This window comes from Gigantopelta aegis, chromosome 11 (assembly GCF_016097555.1).
Source record: "Gigantopelta aegis isolate Gae_Host chromosome 11, Gae_host_genome, whole genome shotgun sequence".
Lineage (NCBI taxonomy): Eukaryota > Metazoa > Mollusca > Gastropoda > Neomphalida > Peltospiridae > Gigantopelta > Gigantopelta aegis.
Genome location: NC_054709.1, coordinates 7,059,732 through 7,076,205, shown reverse-complemented (window position 1 = coordinate 7,076,205; position 16,474 = coordinate 7,059,732). Strand labels below are relative to the sequence as shown.

At 40.4% G+C, this 16,474-nt stretch overlaps 1 protein-coding gene across 1 annotated transcript in view; it reads right to left on the bottom strand.

Annotated features, from left to right (window-relative positions):
* Positions 1-16,474, bottom strand: part of LOC121385559 (FMRFamide receptor-like) — a 141,013-nt gene that overhangs the window by 36,927 nt on the left and 87,612 nt on the right. The window contains exon 2 of the mRNA XM_041516275.1: positions 10,681-10,747. The gene's annotated coding sequence lies outside the window, so the exon portion shown is untranslated. The remainder of the gene's footprint in view (positions 1-10,680; positions 10,748-16,474) is intronic.

Here is a 16,474-nt window from a genome sequence, read left to right as displayed (position 1 = left end):
AAGCTAGCTGTGGGTGCCAGTGACGTGGGTGCTGGAGCTGTGCTGTTCCAGAAGACGAAAACGGACGGGACCATCCTAATGAAAGCCTCCAACCAGAGAGTTTTGAGATGGAGTCTTCTTCTGCAAGAATACCCAATTACCATTGAACATATCAAGGGCACATCCAATGTAATCGCTGATGCCCTGTCCCGAAGTTGAACGTTATGATAATGTGTTGACATTCTTTATTTCTGTTTTGTTTATATATATTTTATTTTGTATACCAGGGACTCAGAGACTCAGTGTGATTACTGGTAGTCACCTTATTATTACTTGTGTTATAAATGCCCGTATGCGTCGGTTAACGCACCTTTTTGTTTTAATGTAGTATATTTCCCTATTCCTAGAGTAGAGGAAATATCCTTTTTGAGGTGGGGGTGTGTGACGGTACATGCTCTTAATTTGTTTTCGCCTGTGGCGATTTTACTTGTGTTAGAGGGCCGTGTGCAGTTTCATTGCACTTAAGCCCAGATGCGCAACTTGTTACGTAATACTTCTGCGCGACGGTCCTCGATCGGTACGCCTAATACACTTATCTCACTTATGTGCTGTAATGATGAGCATTCTGTATGTCCAACTATAACTACACGCACACTCTGTTTATTTTGTTTAACGACACCACTAGAACGCATTAATTAATCATAGGTTAGTGAATGTCAAACGTGGTAATTATGACTCGTAGTCAACAGGAAAGCCGCTACATTTTTCCTAATGCAGCAAGCGATCTTTTCTATGCCGTTTCCCACATACAGGAAAACACATACCACGCGGCTTTGTCCATTTGTGGTGCACTGGATGGAACGAGAAAATAAAACTGTCACGGAACATGCTCTTAAATTTGTTTCGCCTGTGGCGATTTTAATTGTGTTAGAGGGCCGTGTGCAGTTTATTGCCCGTAGCCCAGATGGGCAACTTGTTACGTAAGACTTCTGCGCGACCGTCATCGATCGGTACGCCTAATACACACCCTCAGCCAGGTGCGGAGGCCATGTGGCTAGTAGTTACGTAATATCTCCGGTAGTGCTGTTTATGGCCAGGAGATTGCTCGCGGTTGGCGACAGCCAGACTGACGATCAGAGAGAAATATCTACTCTAGTAGAGGTAGAATATGAGATGATACGTGAGGTACCGCCTTGTACCCCCAGGCAAAATCCTGATTTATAATAAATAGCTAGTGTTTTAGAGATATCGAGGAGAAACATTTGGAAGGCGTCCAGGGGGAACGTTGTCCGTTTGGCCTGGTAAATATATTATTTCTGCTCTGTGTATAACCTTGATGTGATTGATGTGACTTTTAAATATTTTGATACTGTATTATACCAATATTCTTTAGACAGTGTCTTCGGTCATCTGACGAAGTAAATCGTAGACTTTTTGTTCTAACATTATATGAGTATTTGGTAATATAAAGCTTAGCCAGTCATCCTAGCGGACCTAGGTACACTGTAGGTTATTGTCTTTATTGTGATCGGTACCAGTATTAATTCTGTGTTACAAGGTTACTGAATGAGTAGTTAGGGGTAATTAAAAATTAACCCGTTAGGAATAGAGCTGTAATTCCTTTATTAATTAAGTTCCCCTGGAAGCATTCGTAAATTATCACACGTTACTGAACGAGTAGTAAGGGTTAATTAAAAATTAACCAGTTAGGAATGGTGTTGTAATTCCTTTATTAATTAACTTCTCCTGGAAACGTTTCTCAATTATCACACGTGTGGGTGTGGTGTAACGGTGAAGTGATTCGCATATTGTGTAACTAGACACCTAGAGATTAACTAATTAAGTGATCAGTTCTGGGTTGTTATTATTGCTGTTATTAATTAACTACTACGGCTGTACATTTGTCAGCGTAGGATAATACAGATTCCAAAGTGTATTGCGTTTTGTTGTGTTTCTAGTGAGCTAAACGTGCTATAATAATATATACTTTATATAAGATCGTATCTCTGATCATACCTAGACGAGCCATACTAGGGTTTAACCGCCTGTTACAGAGAGATCTAATAGATATACAGTTAGGAGAGATATTTTGATAATCGTGTTTTATTCAGTTACGGGAATTATAGAATCCCCGTGACACAGGCCACAAAAAACAAGCTTCTATTAGAAGTTATAGCAAAGAATGCTCAACAAATCAAAAGAGAGACATGAGCGCAGCTCTGTCACATTTGACAAAAAACACCAATCCGACAACTTACACGCGCGAAAACACAAACGCCTTCGTGCACAATTCCGCGACCTGTCCTTTCCAAGAATAATATCACACAATCACAAACTTCCTCTGAAATCCACACACACAGTAACATTGAAACCACTTGATCCCTCTCAAGTCAGTCTTCATATTCATTTTCACTAATTCAACTTTTGACAACTGCAATTTTAATATAGGTAGTAGATAAATCTTCTAAATAATTTGACGCTCTCCCTCATGTTAATTGGTTCACAATCCATCGAAAAAAAAATTGCGTTATCAGTTTATGTTCTGTTATTTTAAATTTTATAACGTTTTATACACATTTGATTCAGAAAATTAAATTTTATAAAACATTATGTAAATCAATATAATGAATCGGTGATTTGACGAAAAAACCCGAATGTAACTTTCTAAGGGAATTCCCTTATCATTGTGGAATAGAGTTAAAACCAGGCGAAGGAGGTTGGTAGGAGGTTGACAACTGCAGCGAGTGTAGTAGTTCCGTTGTCATGAGGTTCGGGAAGGAAAAGTAAAGTTTGTTTTATTTAACGACGCCGCTAGAGCACATTGATTTTTTATCTTATCATCGGCTATTGGACGTCAAACATATGGTCATTCTGACACTGTTTTTAGAGGAAACCCGCTGTCGCCACATAGGCTACTCTTTTTACGACAGGCAGCAAGGGATCTTTTATTTGCGCTTCCCACAGGCAGAATAGCACAAACCATGGCCTTTGTTGAACCAGTTATGGATCACTGGTCGGTGCAAGTGGTTTACACCTACCCATTAAGCCTTGCGGAGCACTCACTCAGGGTTTGGAGTCGGTATCTGGATTAAAAATCCCATGCCTCGACTGGGATCCGAACCCAGTACCTACCAGCCTGTAGACCGATGGCCTGCCACGACGCCACCGAGGCTGGTAGAGGTTCGGGAAGGAAGTCTAAAACTCTGGACACCCCAGCACTGCAGCGGCTAGTGGGTAAGCCTTATAGGTAGCACTAAACCAATTAATTTCCGGCTGGGTCAAAGTTCGAGGTGCACCGAACTTTTGATAGAGAAGTTAACACCACACGTCCTGTGATTGGTTATAAATGTGAGTGTGTTGGTTGTAAAAAAAATAGTTTCATCTGGGCTAAATATGTATGCAATTTTATTTGATGTAGTACCACCGTGTCAAGTAGCCTTGTCATTGGAACATGTATGGGGTACCTGTTAAACAAAAGTACTAACATTGTGTGCGAAACTACGGGTGTTGTAGAAACATCTGGTTATACCGAAAATGAGCCATGAAAGGTACCATTTTCTGCAGTTAATACTTTGAGGTAGAGGTTGTAGTACTGATATTTATGGGCCATAGTTTGGTTGATATATTGCATATAGTGTTTTTAAACACAAACGTTAACATGGTCGCCTATGGGATTTTATTTGGTATAGTCCAACCTTGATGATACGGAATTAGCCAGAGTTATCTGTCTGTAAGAGAACAAGACGGCTCTTGGAAGGCGGAATCACCAAGTGGGCGATCATGTGACACTACGTCACGACATAGGTCAGAATACCGCTGTCGGAGTTTCCCGAAGCTTGGCTGCATGTGGGTGCTGTCGGGTTTCTTTCTGTAGTGCGTGTATTAGTGATTAGTATGTGGATTTTTTTAAATCAAGGAACTCGAAAATAATCACTTTGAAGGTATTTGACGTCAAACATAGGATCGTTGTGGTATTAGAGCGGAAATCTTTTACTACTCTTTGGTGGGCAGCGGTTGCGAAAAAAAAAATGCATAGCTTGGTCTGTCTGTAATAGGGCTAACGTCCGTCCAAATGTCTGTCCACCTCTGTTACATTCAGAGTACTCGGGCTAGTACGGAATTTGCAATATATTCCCGAAGCCAAAATCAAAGGTTTACGCATGAATTTCTTACGGTGATTTGGCGCTTAATTTTGAGTGGTTCGGCTGAAAAGAATGTTCGAACTGGTTCGTAAAGGTAAGACAATGGACGTTGTATGAAGATAAACGATCAAATCGTTAACGGTTGCACTCCACAACACCCGTGTACTGAACACATCACAGAGGTAACCGCACAAATGTTTGTGAGTCAATAAACTATAATCACAGAACGTACGTGACAGTTGAAAAACCGTCTTCCTTTGATGACGCTTCTGGTACGCCATTAAGTGACAGGCGAGACGGTTTTGCGCTGCGGTGATCCTGTTTCCGTAAGTAACTTAATGTCGGAACCGTAACAGATTCGACAGATTTGGCGCCAAACCCCACACGACCGTTTCCCGTTAATCCACGTAAGTACAAAGCTTTGTAAGTCACTCGTTAGCGAGTGCGGGGATCTTGAAGCCATCAAGGATGGAGTCTTATTAAGGCCTAATCACTAAGCTCATGGCTAAGTAATTATAACGACCTTCGCATGGAAAAATAGTAACAATGAATCGTCGAATAGCGGTGAGATGGGACGAGGTCGGGGGAGGGGAGGGGGGGTCAACGGGAAGAATAAATCTCGGTTAAAAAATGGTATACGTGAATGGCGAAACTTTCCATTTATCTTTGTCTTTGTGTCCAAGCATGAGGGTTCAAAACTTGTTTTCTTGGGCACACACCTCGGCAAGCTGGACTGTCTGTCCGAAGCCCAGTTCCACGAGACGATCTTAGCGCTAATATCACCTTAAGTACATCACTACCACATGCACTTAAGATGATCTTCGCGCTAAGATAGCGTCGTGGGACTGGGCCCTGGACAGTAGGCTAATGTTTTAGTGGTTAGTGAGAGAGAAGTCGGTGTAGTGGTCTTACACCTGCCCACTGAAATGTACACTTAGGCTTCAGTTATAAAAAACAACAAGTTAAAAACAAATAAACAAACAAACAACAAAACAACCCAAAAATTCGACCTCCATTGCAAAGCTGTAGTAACGTATTTACTGTATGAAAAATACAGTCTTTTTTGTTTAACTACTCCACTAGAGCACATTGAGTTGTTAATCTTCGGTTATTGGATGTTAAACATTTGGTAATTTTCGCATATAGTCTTAGTGAGGAAATCCGCTACATGTTCCCATTAGTAGCAATGGATACTTTATATGAGCCATTCCTCAAACAGGACAACACATATCACTGGATTTGTTATACCAGTCATGGTATCTTGGCTACAACGAAAAATAGCCCGATGGGTCCACCGACGGGGATCGATCCTAGACTGAACGCGCGTCAGGTGAGCGTTTTACCACTGTGGTACATCCCTTCCTATCTGTCGATTGTGTTTGTAGCATTGATCTCCTTCCCCCGTATTACATTCATTCATTTCAACTTATTATGTTCGTGCTTATATCCAATTAAGGTTCAAGCACGCTGCACTGGGCACACACATCAGCTATCTGGGATGTCTGTCCAGGACAGTGGGTGGATTAGTTGTTTGTTGGTTAGTGGCTAGTGTGAGAGAGAGAGAGAGAGAGAGAGAGAGAGAGAGAGAGAGAGAGAGAGAGAGAGAGAGAGAGAGAGAGAGAGAGAGAGAGAGAGAGAGAGAGAGAGGGTGTTGCGGCCTTACACCTACCCATTAAGCCCTGTGTTGGAACCGGTACCGGGCTGCGAACCCTGTACCTACCAGCATGTAGTCCGATGGCTTAACCACTGCGCCACCGAGGCCGGTTCCGTATCGCGGTACCGAGTCCATTTGTTGATGACACAACGCACGGACGAGGTGCAAAACCATTAGACCAGCTTATCTCCCACTGATCACTGACAGTTGGAGTAGCTCAAGCGTGACCATGATAAGGTGATTGGGTTTCCTCTGGGTTTTTCTCTGGTTCCAAGCTAACTCTCGATGAAGCTGGACGCTGTCGCCTGTGCTCTCGACTTGCCTGTGCTCTCCACACCCTAACGGCCTTAACGAGGCCACTCACGTGGACATATAGATTGGACTTTAAACATTTAGACCTTCGTTCAAAATTTTATGTCGAAATTACTTTTTTTTTAAAATATTATTAAATAGTCCGATCCTCTCTTCTTTCTCTTATTTATTTTTGGACTGTCCTTCTAAAATGCTCCAAATTATATAAATATTCGGCCGAGCAGTCAATTCTTTTTATTTTTTTGTAATTTTTTTCTTTTTCTTTCTTAAATTATTCTATTAACCTTTTTACTAATTGCTATTTTCAAAATTCTGCCCATTTTCAACACTACCACAACCCCCCCCCCCCCCCCCCCCACACACACACATCCCGAGTCAGGCCACTGATCTTATCGGAGGTCGGACTCGGGATGGGCGTGTTCGAAACCCTAGTGGTATATGGGCACGTTAAACTAGTTATCATCATCATCTGGTTTTATAAAAAAAAAAAAAAAAAATTAAGTTTAGCTAAAATGAAAATCAAATATTTTGATATACACAAAATAAGATGTGTATCTTTACTCACCTCACCAGCCCACGAAATGGACGAATGATTGAATGATTGAATTAGTTTTGAATCAATGGATCAACGAATGAATGAATGAATGAATGAATGGATGGTTGGATGAATGGGAAGGTGGAGAATTGGATGGATGGGTAGCTTGATGGGTTGGTGCATTAGTGAGTGCGTAATAAATGAACGAATGAATGAACGAACAAACAAACGAATTAATGAACGAACAAACGAACGAACGAACAAACGAATGAATGAATTAATTAATGAACGAAAGAATGAATGAACGAACGAATGAATGAATGAATGAATGAACGAAAGAATGAACGAAATAATGAATGAACGAACGAACGAACGAACGAATGAATGAATGAATGAATGAATGAATGAATGAATGAACGAACGAATGAACTGAATGAATGAATGAATGAACGAACGAAAGAACGAACGAACGAACGAACGAATGAATGAATGAATAAATGAATGAATGAATTAATTAATGAATGAACGAACGAAAGAATGAATGAACGAACGAACGAACGAACGAACGAATGAATGAATGAATGAATGAATGAATGAACGAATTAATTAATTAATTAATTAATTAATGAACGAAAGAATGAATGAACGAACGAACGAATGAATAAATGAATGAATGAATGAATTAATTAATTAATTAATGAACGAAAAAATGAATGAACGAACGAATGCACAAACGGACAAACGAACGAACGAATGGATGAATGAACGATTGCCTGCATGTTTTGCCACACTTCGGCACAAAAACATGTCGACTACTAGGTTCATGAATCAATGAATGCATGAATAAATGAATGCATGAATAAATGAATGCATGAATTGTTAGATACGTGCATGAATTAAAGGGACATTCCTGAGTTTGCTGCATTGTAAGATGTTTCCGACTGATAAAATATTTCTGCGATTAAACTTACATATTAAATATATTTTCTTGTTTAGAATATCAGTGTCTGTATATTCAATGTGTGTCTGGTCGTCTTGATATTTGTAAGAAGCCCAAACTTGATTTTGTCTTCAAATATATTTTTTTTAAAAATTAGGAAATAAAATTAAATTTAACTTAGTACAAATATTAGAACGACCAGAAACACGTTTAATGTACAGCCACTAGTATTGTATGCAGAAAAATATGTTTGATATGTAATTGCAATCGTTACAAAAGTCTCTGTTAGTCGATAACATCTTAAAAATTGCAGCAAACTCGGGAATGTCCCTTTAATGCATAAATACATTAATGCGTGGATAAATCCTTGGAAGGATGGGCGGGTTTATGAGTGAGTGAGTGAGTCAGGGAGCAGAGGAATGAATAAATGAATGGAAGGAGGGATGGATTAATGAACGAATGAACGAACGGATGTTTAACCACACCTCAGCATGAAACATATACCGATTATCGGATGTCACACAAAAGGTCCTAATCCATTAAACAAGTTCTAGCACCCTTTGGTGAGACCGGCCTCGGTGGCGTAGTGGTTAGGCCATCGGTCTACAGGCTGGTAGGTACTGGGTTCGGATCCCAGTCGAGGCATGGGATTTTTAATCGAGATACCGACTCCAAACCCTGAGTGAGTGCTCCGCAAGGCTCAATGGGTAGGTGTAAACCACTTGCACCGACCAGCGATCAATAACTGGTTCAACAAAGGCCATGGTCTGTGCTATCCTGTCTGTGGGAAGCGCAAATAAAAGATCCCTTGCTGCTAATCGGAAAGAGTAGCCCATGTAATGGCGACAGTGGGTTCCTCTCAAAATCTGTGTGGTCCTTAACCATATGTCTGACATATAACTGTAAATAAAATGTGTTGAGTGCGTCGTTAAATAAAACATTTCTTTCTTTCTTTCTTTCCTTTGGTGAGTTGACCAATAGCGGACATTATCGCTGGACGATAATTCATCCCGACCACTACACCGTGTCACTGACCACTAACCATCCACTTCTATTCTGTACAGACACCCAGATGGCTGAAGGGTCAGTTCTCTGTCCAGAGCGACGCCCTTGAACCTTAATTCGATATACGCACAGAAATAGACGAAGATGAAGAAAGAACTTTGAAGTATAGACCAAAATTGTTACCGCTATGGAATGCCTCCTAACCATATTCCTTTCTCTTGTCGTTTCCAAGATACTATTCAGAATAACTGTATGAACATCGCAATGAGTTTTAATAGAATTGTAGACTATCAGGAAACGCTATTAGGAACTGGGAGAATTGGGAGACAGGGAAGATGTTTTATAAGCGTAATGGAATCGCGAATTGAAAGGGGATACAATCCATCAAGATGTCTGCCGTCCGTAATACATTTGCCAAACATATTGGAAAATCATCTACTTCCTTTCATCTTATAATGAATCACGTGCGTACAAAAGTAGCTGTAATTCGACTGGATGGTTCTGTGTCCATCCAGGGATACCGACATGGAATCGTGCACTCGGTGGTGGAATGGTTACACTATCAGACTTGCGGCTGGTAGGTCAATGATTCGCATCTCGGTACCTCTTCCATCCAGAGTGAGATTTAATATCTCATTGAGGAGGTATAAAGTTGAATTTAAAGTTTGTTTCGTTTAACGACTCCACTAGAGCACATCGGTTTATTAATCATCGGCTACTGGATGTCAAACATTTGGTAATTGTGACATATATGTACTATCCCATGGACATCCCATAAAACATGTCATGACCTTTGATAAACCGACCGTGGTGCACTGGCTGGAAAGGGAAATAGCAAAACGGGCCCACCGATGGGGATCGATCTCAGACCGACCACGCATCAGGCGAGCGCTTTACCGCCTCTCGCAGAGCTATGCAAAATGACATGAAATGACAGCGGGCTTGAACCTCCTGAACTTGACTGGATATAACAATGAAAATAAATTAAATGCGATGTTTCAAACACACTGATTTTTTGCTGAATCATCAATCAAGAAGTGTAAAACCACTACTTCTGTTCCACGAACAAAACAAAAGTACCGGCTTGGTACATGATACGCTCCTCAAAAGTAGGTCGCGGTGACCTAGTTATTGTACATCGCCATTCCAGGTTGTACTTGCATGTTGGGTTTGATGATCCTATACAAAGTGATAAGGAAGATATGACCCGGGCAAGGATTTCCTATAACGTGCAGCAGTAATGCGTGAAAAGTAGATCGCGGTGACCTAATTATGATAAGTGACACACCGCCATCCCATGTTTTACTGGCATGCAACGTTTGATGGTCCTATATGAATTTATAAGGAATATATACCCGGAAAACGAACAATTCACGGATTGACGGACGGACTATATACTCACTATATGTCAAAGTTACCAAACGACTGACATCCAATAGCCAACGATTAATAAATCAATGTGGTATGTGCTGTCTTGTCTGTGGGAAAGTGCATATATATATATATATATATATATATATATATATATATATATATATATATATATATATATATATATATATATATAAAATCTAAAAGAGTAGCGTATGTGGCGGCAGCTGGTTTCCTCTAAAGAAATATGTCAGAATGACCATATGTTTGATGTCCAATAGCCGATGATAAAATAAAAATCAATGTGCTCTAGTGACGTCATTAAATAAAACAAACTTTACGGGTTTTTTCATTTCGTACAAAGGATGAAATAGATTTAGCAAAACTCATTCGGAATCTACATACATATAACACAATTACTTTAATGGATTTTTTTTTATATCATTATTATTTAAATTTTTTGTAATGCGACTCAAAAAAACAAACAACAAACCCGAGAAGCAAATCCTATTAGTTCTGTAATTGCGACCTTTGGTAAAATCTGTCACGTTTTACAGAAATGACCAACAGCGAAGGAAGAAGAAAAAATATCGATAAAAGTCTAACATTAATTCCACATGCTTGGAGTTTCCTCCTGCTTCCCAAGCGTGTGATTAAATCTTGTGCCACAATACGAGACAAAAAAAACACATTATCTATGCTCCGTGGATGTATACACTAAAAGTCGCGTAAATATAATTACCTGCTCGTAATATTCCTATACTCCTGTCGCTGGATCTTGGGTAATAGCGCCAGTACCTCCAACGTGGCTGCAATAAAGAAAACCGGTCTATAAAAACAACTCATAATATGTGACTGATTTAACACTCAAGTTATTAATTCAAAGAATACAGCGAAGAAAGCAGAGCAGACTTGTTCCAGGATGGAGGGTACGAGGTAGTGTTGCGGAATCGGTTAGAATTCCATAATCGATCATTGGTTTGCAGAGAGACAGACAGACAGACATACATACATACAGACAGACATAGACAGACAGACACAGACAGGCAGACGGACGGACACAGACAGACAGAAAGACAGACAGACAGAGACAGACAAACAGAGACAGACAGACAGATAGAGACAGATAGGCAGAGACAGACAAATTCCATATTTACGTCTCACCTTGTGAACAGATTAAAATAAAAATGAAGAGTTCAACAGTAATAGAGAGTGTTTTGTTTAACGATACCACTAGATCACATGATTTATTATTCATCGGCAATTAGATGTCAACACATTTGGTAATTTTGACATATAGTGACTCTTAGAGAGGAAACCCGCTACATTTTTCCATCAGTAGCAAGGACTCTTTTATATGCTCCATCCCAGAGACAGGACGTAGTCATGTGGTAAAGTTCTTGCTTGATGCGCGGTCGGTCTGGGATCGATTCCCGTCGGTGGGCCCATTGGGCTATTTCTCGTTTCAGACTGGTATTTCAAAGGCCGTGGTGTGTGCTAGCATGTCTGTGGAATGGTGCAACTATGTAACGGGTTTTCTTTCTAAGGGTCCGTTCACACCAGAACCGCGAAGTTTCCGCACCACTACGGGTTCACACTACCGCGGAATGTTCGCGTGGAAACTGCGCCGCGATTCGAAATATAGTCACGTGTTCATATTGAATTGCGGAAGGTTTGGCGTGTGTACATGCATTTTTTTTCTAGGGCAAGAAAACAAATGCGAACGAAGCCATATAGAGTGATTGAAGCCCTTCAATCACCTCGACACCCCCACCCCCATATTAAAGTAATTATTTGCTTTCGGCCTGTAGGGTGTACACTACCAAATCAAATCCCATAGACGACAATAGTAACATATACGGCTAAAACTCCTACCTGCAACGTATCAACCGACATAAACGCCACGGATATAAATACTACCACCCCTTACACTTAAAGTGAATCAGAAAAAAATGGGGGTCAAGCTGCTCGTTTCTGAGATAACGGGTAGCGTCTATGACTACCCTAGTTTCGCACAAAATTTGAGTACTTTTTTTTACAGGTACCCCATACATGTTTCAAGCACAAGGCTATTTGACACATTGGTACTAGATGAAATAAAATTGCACATTTATTTTACCCAGATGAAACTATTATTTTTTACAACCAACACACTCACATTTATAACCAATCACAGGACTTGTGGTGTTCACTTCTCTATCAAAAGTTCGGTGCACCTCGAACTTTGACTCAGCCGGAAGTTATTTGGTATTGTTTTACCTGTAGGCCATGGACTGATACCCATAAATTCACATGTTGGTACAATTTTGACTGGCGGGGCTCACTATATTAAAGGGACATTCCAGAGTATGCTGCATCGTAAGATGTTTCCAACTAATAAAACATTTCTACGATTAAAGTTACATATTAAAAAATATTTTCTGGTTTAGAATATCAGTGTCTGTATATTCAATGTGTTTCTGGTCGGCTTAATATTTGTAAGAAGCCCAAACTGGATTTTGTACGAAAAATTGCGTTGGTAAATAAAACATTTCTTTCTTTCTATTACAGTTAACATTTTCTGCGACAATCAGTTACAAATGATTATTGTATAATTGTCCATCAGATCGGTAGATCGCAACTAATCAATTTTCCATTATAATCGATCACTGGAACATCACACGTGGAAGATATCGCAAAAATATTACTCGATGCCTGATAGGTACGGTGCTCAACTCGCGGTGCCTGCGTCGCAGGATCGCACCACCTCGGTGGATCTATTCAACTGTGGGTTTTTTTCTCGTTCCAACCAGTGCACCAAGACTGGTCAAACGCCGTTGTATGTGTGTTCCTGTCTGTTGGGAACGTGCATATAAAAGATCCCTTGCTACATTAGAACACATGTAGCGGATTTCCTTTGATGACTAATTGTCAGAATTACCAAATGTTTTACATCCATTAGCCGATGATTAATTAATCAATGTGCTCTAGTGGTGTTGTTAAACAAACTTATTTTTTAGAGTATGACTCACATGTTCCTCTATGCTTATAATATTGAACCAAATTTACAAAGGCTGTTGTTCTTTGTTGTTGTTGTTTGTTGTTGTTGTTTGTTTGTTTGTTTTTTTGTCTGTTTTTTTAACACAGTTGTTTAAGTATTGCAAATGTATGTACATGTATAAACATGCTTTGTAAATTCTGCCCATTATGTTTAAATGGAATTTTATTTTTGAGTGGTGGGTATGTAATAAGTTAAATAACTCCAGCCCCACTCCTCTCACATTGTGATAAAATCTAGAACATAATTATGTTATGCTAAGGTAATGTAAGGTTATGCACCCGTCGTAGGTCACGACTTCTACCACTGTCCAATTGCTAGTCTGAGCGCTCTTACAACTCGATTCTCGTCGTATAACCCATTAGTTGTTAATTTGAGCGCACCCGTCGTAAGTTAGGGAGATTACAACGCAACCGTCGAGTTGGCCAACTTCGTCGTAACAGTTGACAGTCTGACCCTAGCATTAGATAAGGAAACCCATTTCCCGTTCTAGCCAGTACTCCACGAAAGATATCTTCACTCTTAATTCGTTTCTTTTTTGTTTCTTTTCATTTTAACTTATGTTTTCATTACTTGTGACCAATCAAAGTTCCAGAACGCTATCCTCTGCGAAAGAGCCATATGGGCTGTTTTCCTAGGAGGCTGAATTGATCCCGGGAGTTCGGGTCCTGGTTGGAGGTTATGGATGTTCAGTTAGTACTTACCAATGCGCCGCTTAACTCGCTCTGGGTCAGAGCCGGTACCAGATTGTTAACCCGGTACCTACCAGCCTTAAGTGCGGTAGCTTAGCCACTACACAACCGATGCCGATTCAGCTTTCATATGTTGTGGAACCCCCCCCCCCCCCCCCACACACACACCACCGCCCCTTAAGCGTGAACAATTCAATTAGTCCAAACACCAAGATATTTTAGTAATACATTATTCGCCGATTATCTAATACGTGACTGTGAAAAATTACCTCCCCTGGCTGTAGCCTCTCATCTGAACAGTTTTTGAGTAAGAAGAAAGCGTAGAAATTGAATAAAACATGCGGACCACAGTTCCGTTGTCACGGTATGCCCAAGGCTATCACGTAATATAAAACAGTGTCACACTAAATAGAAGGTACAGAAAAGAAACGTGTTTAGTATGTATCTACAGCACGGTTACAATATATCCTCGCATCCATAAGTTAAAGTTTGTTTTGTTTAACGATACAACCAGAGCACATTGATTTATTTATATTATTTTATTAATATATATATATATATATATATATATATATATATATATATATATATATATATATATATATATATATATATATATATATGTGTGTGTATGTGTATGTGTATGTGTATGTGTATGTATATGTATATTAATATATATATATATATATATATATATATATATATATATTTATTTATTGTCCCAGATCATATAGCAGTGTCGGGGTAGGGATTCCCGAAACACTGCTTTACATAGTACGTGGGGTGTCATTCTTGATTTTGACAATTTCCAGGAAGGTCGATTAACCACTGTGGAACATTATGTCTGTCAATGCTTTTCATTCTGTTGATCATACAGTTGTTATTGTTTTGTTTTTAGTCATTTTGTTGTTTGAATTTGCGATGCGACGCATGCAACGCGATGAGCGTCTACGGGCTATTGGTATGCTGCAAACGGGCAGAAGTCAGCGTGAAGTGGTTAGCAGACTATGGAACAGGTACCAACAAACCCAAAATGTTGACGATCGACCCCGTTTAGGGCAACGACAGGAGTACAGAATCCATTCATACGTAACCAGGTTGTAAGAAATCGAGCTCAAACGGCAAATCAAATTGTTGCAAACCTTTACGAAGTTACTGGTGTCCCAGTTACGGGCCAGACGATTAGAAATCGTCTTCATGCAGCCCATCTTCGTGCTCGATGGCCCAGGGTTGTGCCTACCTTGACAAATAGTCAAATTGCTCAAATACGTGAATGGTGTAGGGAGCGTCAGAACTGGGGTATTAGTCGCTGGTCACGTGTCATGTTTTCAGATGAGTCCCTATTCACTTTGAACTTCCTTGACAGGCGTGGTCGGGTCTGGCGACGACGAAATGAACGGCACGCCAACGTCACAATGCGATTTCATGACAGATTTGGCGGTGGATCGGTTATGGTGTGAGAAGGTATCACTATGACTGACAGAACCCCCCTCCATATTATGCAAGGAAGGGTCACTGGGCAGTACTACCGGGACAACATACTGACACCCTTTGTCGTCCCGTTTGCTTGGCGTGTGGGTCGACGTTTTGTTTTTCAGGACGACAATGCCGTGCTCACCGTGCACGAATTGTCAATGCTCACCTCCAGCAGCACAACATCTATCGAATGCCATAATCAGCAATGAGCCCAGACCTTTCCCCCATTGAACACGTCTGGGACATGATAGGGAGACGTGTGCGTTAACGTCAAAGACCGCCGACCACGTTAGCGGAACTTGGTCAGGCGTTGCAAGAGGAGTGGAACAGATTCCCTCAAATGGCCATTGGGAGACTCATACGCAATATGCCCCGTCGACTGAATGAATGTCTGACACATCATGGCGGTATCACCCACTGCTGATAAAAAAAAACCCTTCACCTTTCAAATTTCACTTCTGACCCCAATCGTCCTTCAAGATTTTTGGTGGTCATAAAACCTATTGTAATACTGAACTACCGGTTGTAATGTTTGCCCAATTAATTCACTATTATCATATAACCATTCCCCACAGCTAATATACCTTACACTTTTGGCAATTGTAAATTCTTATTAGAGTTCCCCTACTTTTTTGAAGAGCATATATTATATTCATGTTCTAAGCAACAGCAAAATATGTTAAAAATAACAAAACTGACAGAAACTGATTCAGACTACATTTCAACAATTGAGGTCGAAACGTAGCCTAGTGGCAAAGCGTTCGCCTGATGCGCGTTTGGTCTGGGATCGTTCCACGTCAGTGGGTTCATTGGGCTATTTCTCGTTCCAGCCAATGCACCACGACTATTACATTAAACTCCGTGGTATGCGATATCCTATCTGTGGGATGGTGAATACGAAAGAGTCCTTGCTGCTGAAGGAAACATGGAGCAGGTTTCCACTCTAAGACTATATGTCTAACTTACCAAATGTTTGACATCCAACAGCCTATGATTAATAAATCAAGGTTATCCACAACAACAACAACAAAACATTTAACTTTAGCTCGTATCAAATGAACTTATGCTAACAAGATTATAAGAATGCATCACAATTATGTTTGCATGTGGGATACAGAAGGTACTTTGACCTCGGACGATGCTTATCGATTCCAAGGGTCGAAATTTCTACTACCGATGCAGATTCGAGCGCTTAATATTAAACGAAGGCGACAGGACGGAGACCAGTGAAATCGTAAGCGAGTTTTCGCGAGACAACCAAAGAAATAAACGCAGCCGTGGGCTCAGTCCTTGGCTTTTTGGCCTCCATGATCAAGACAGAGGTTAATGGT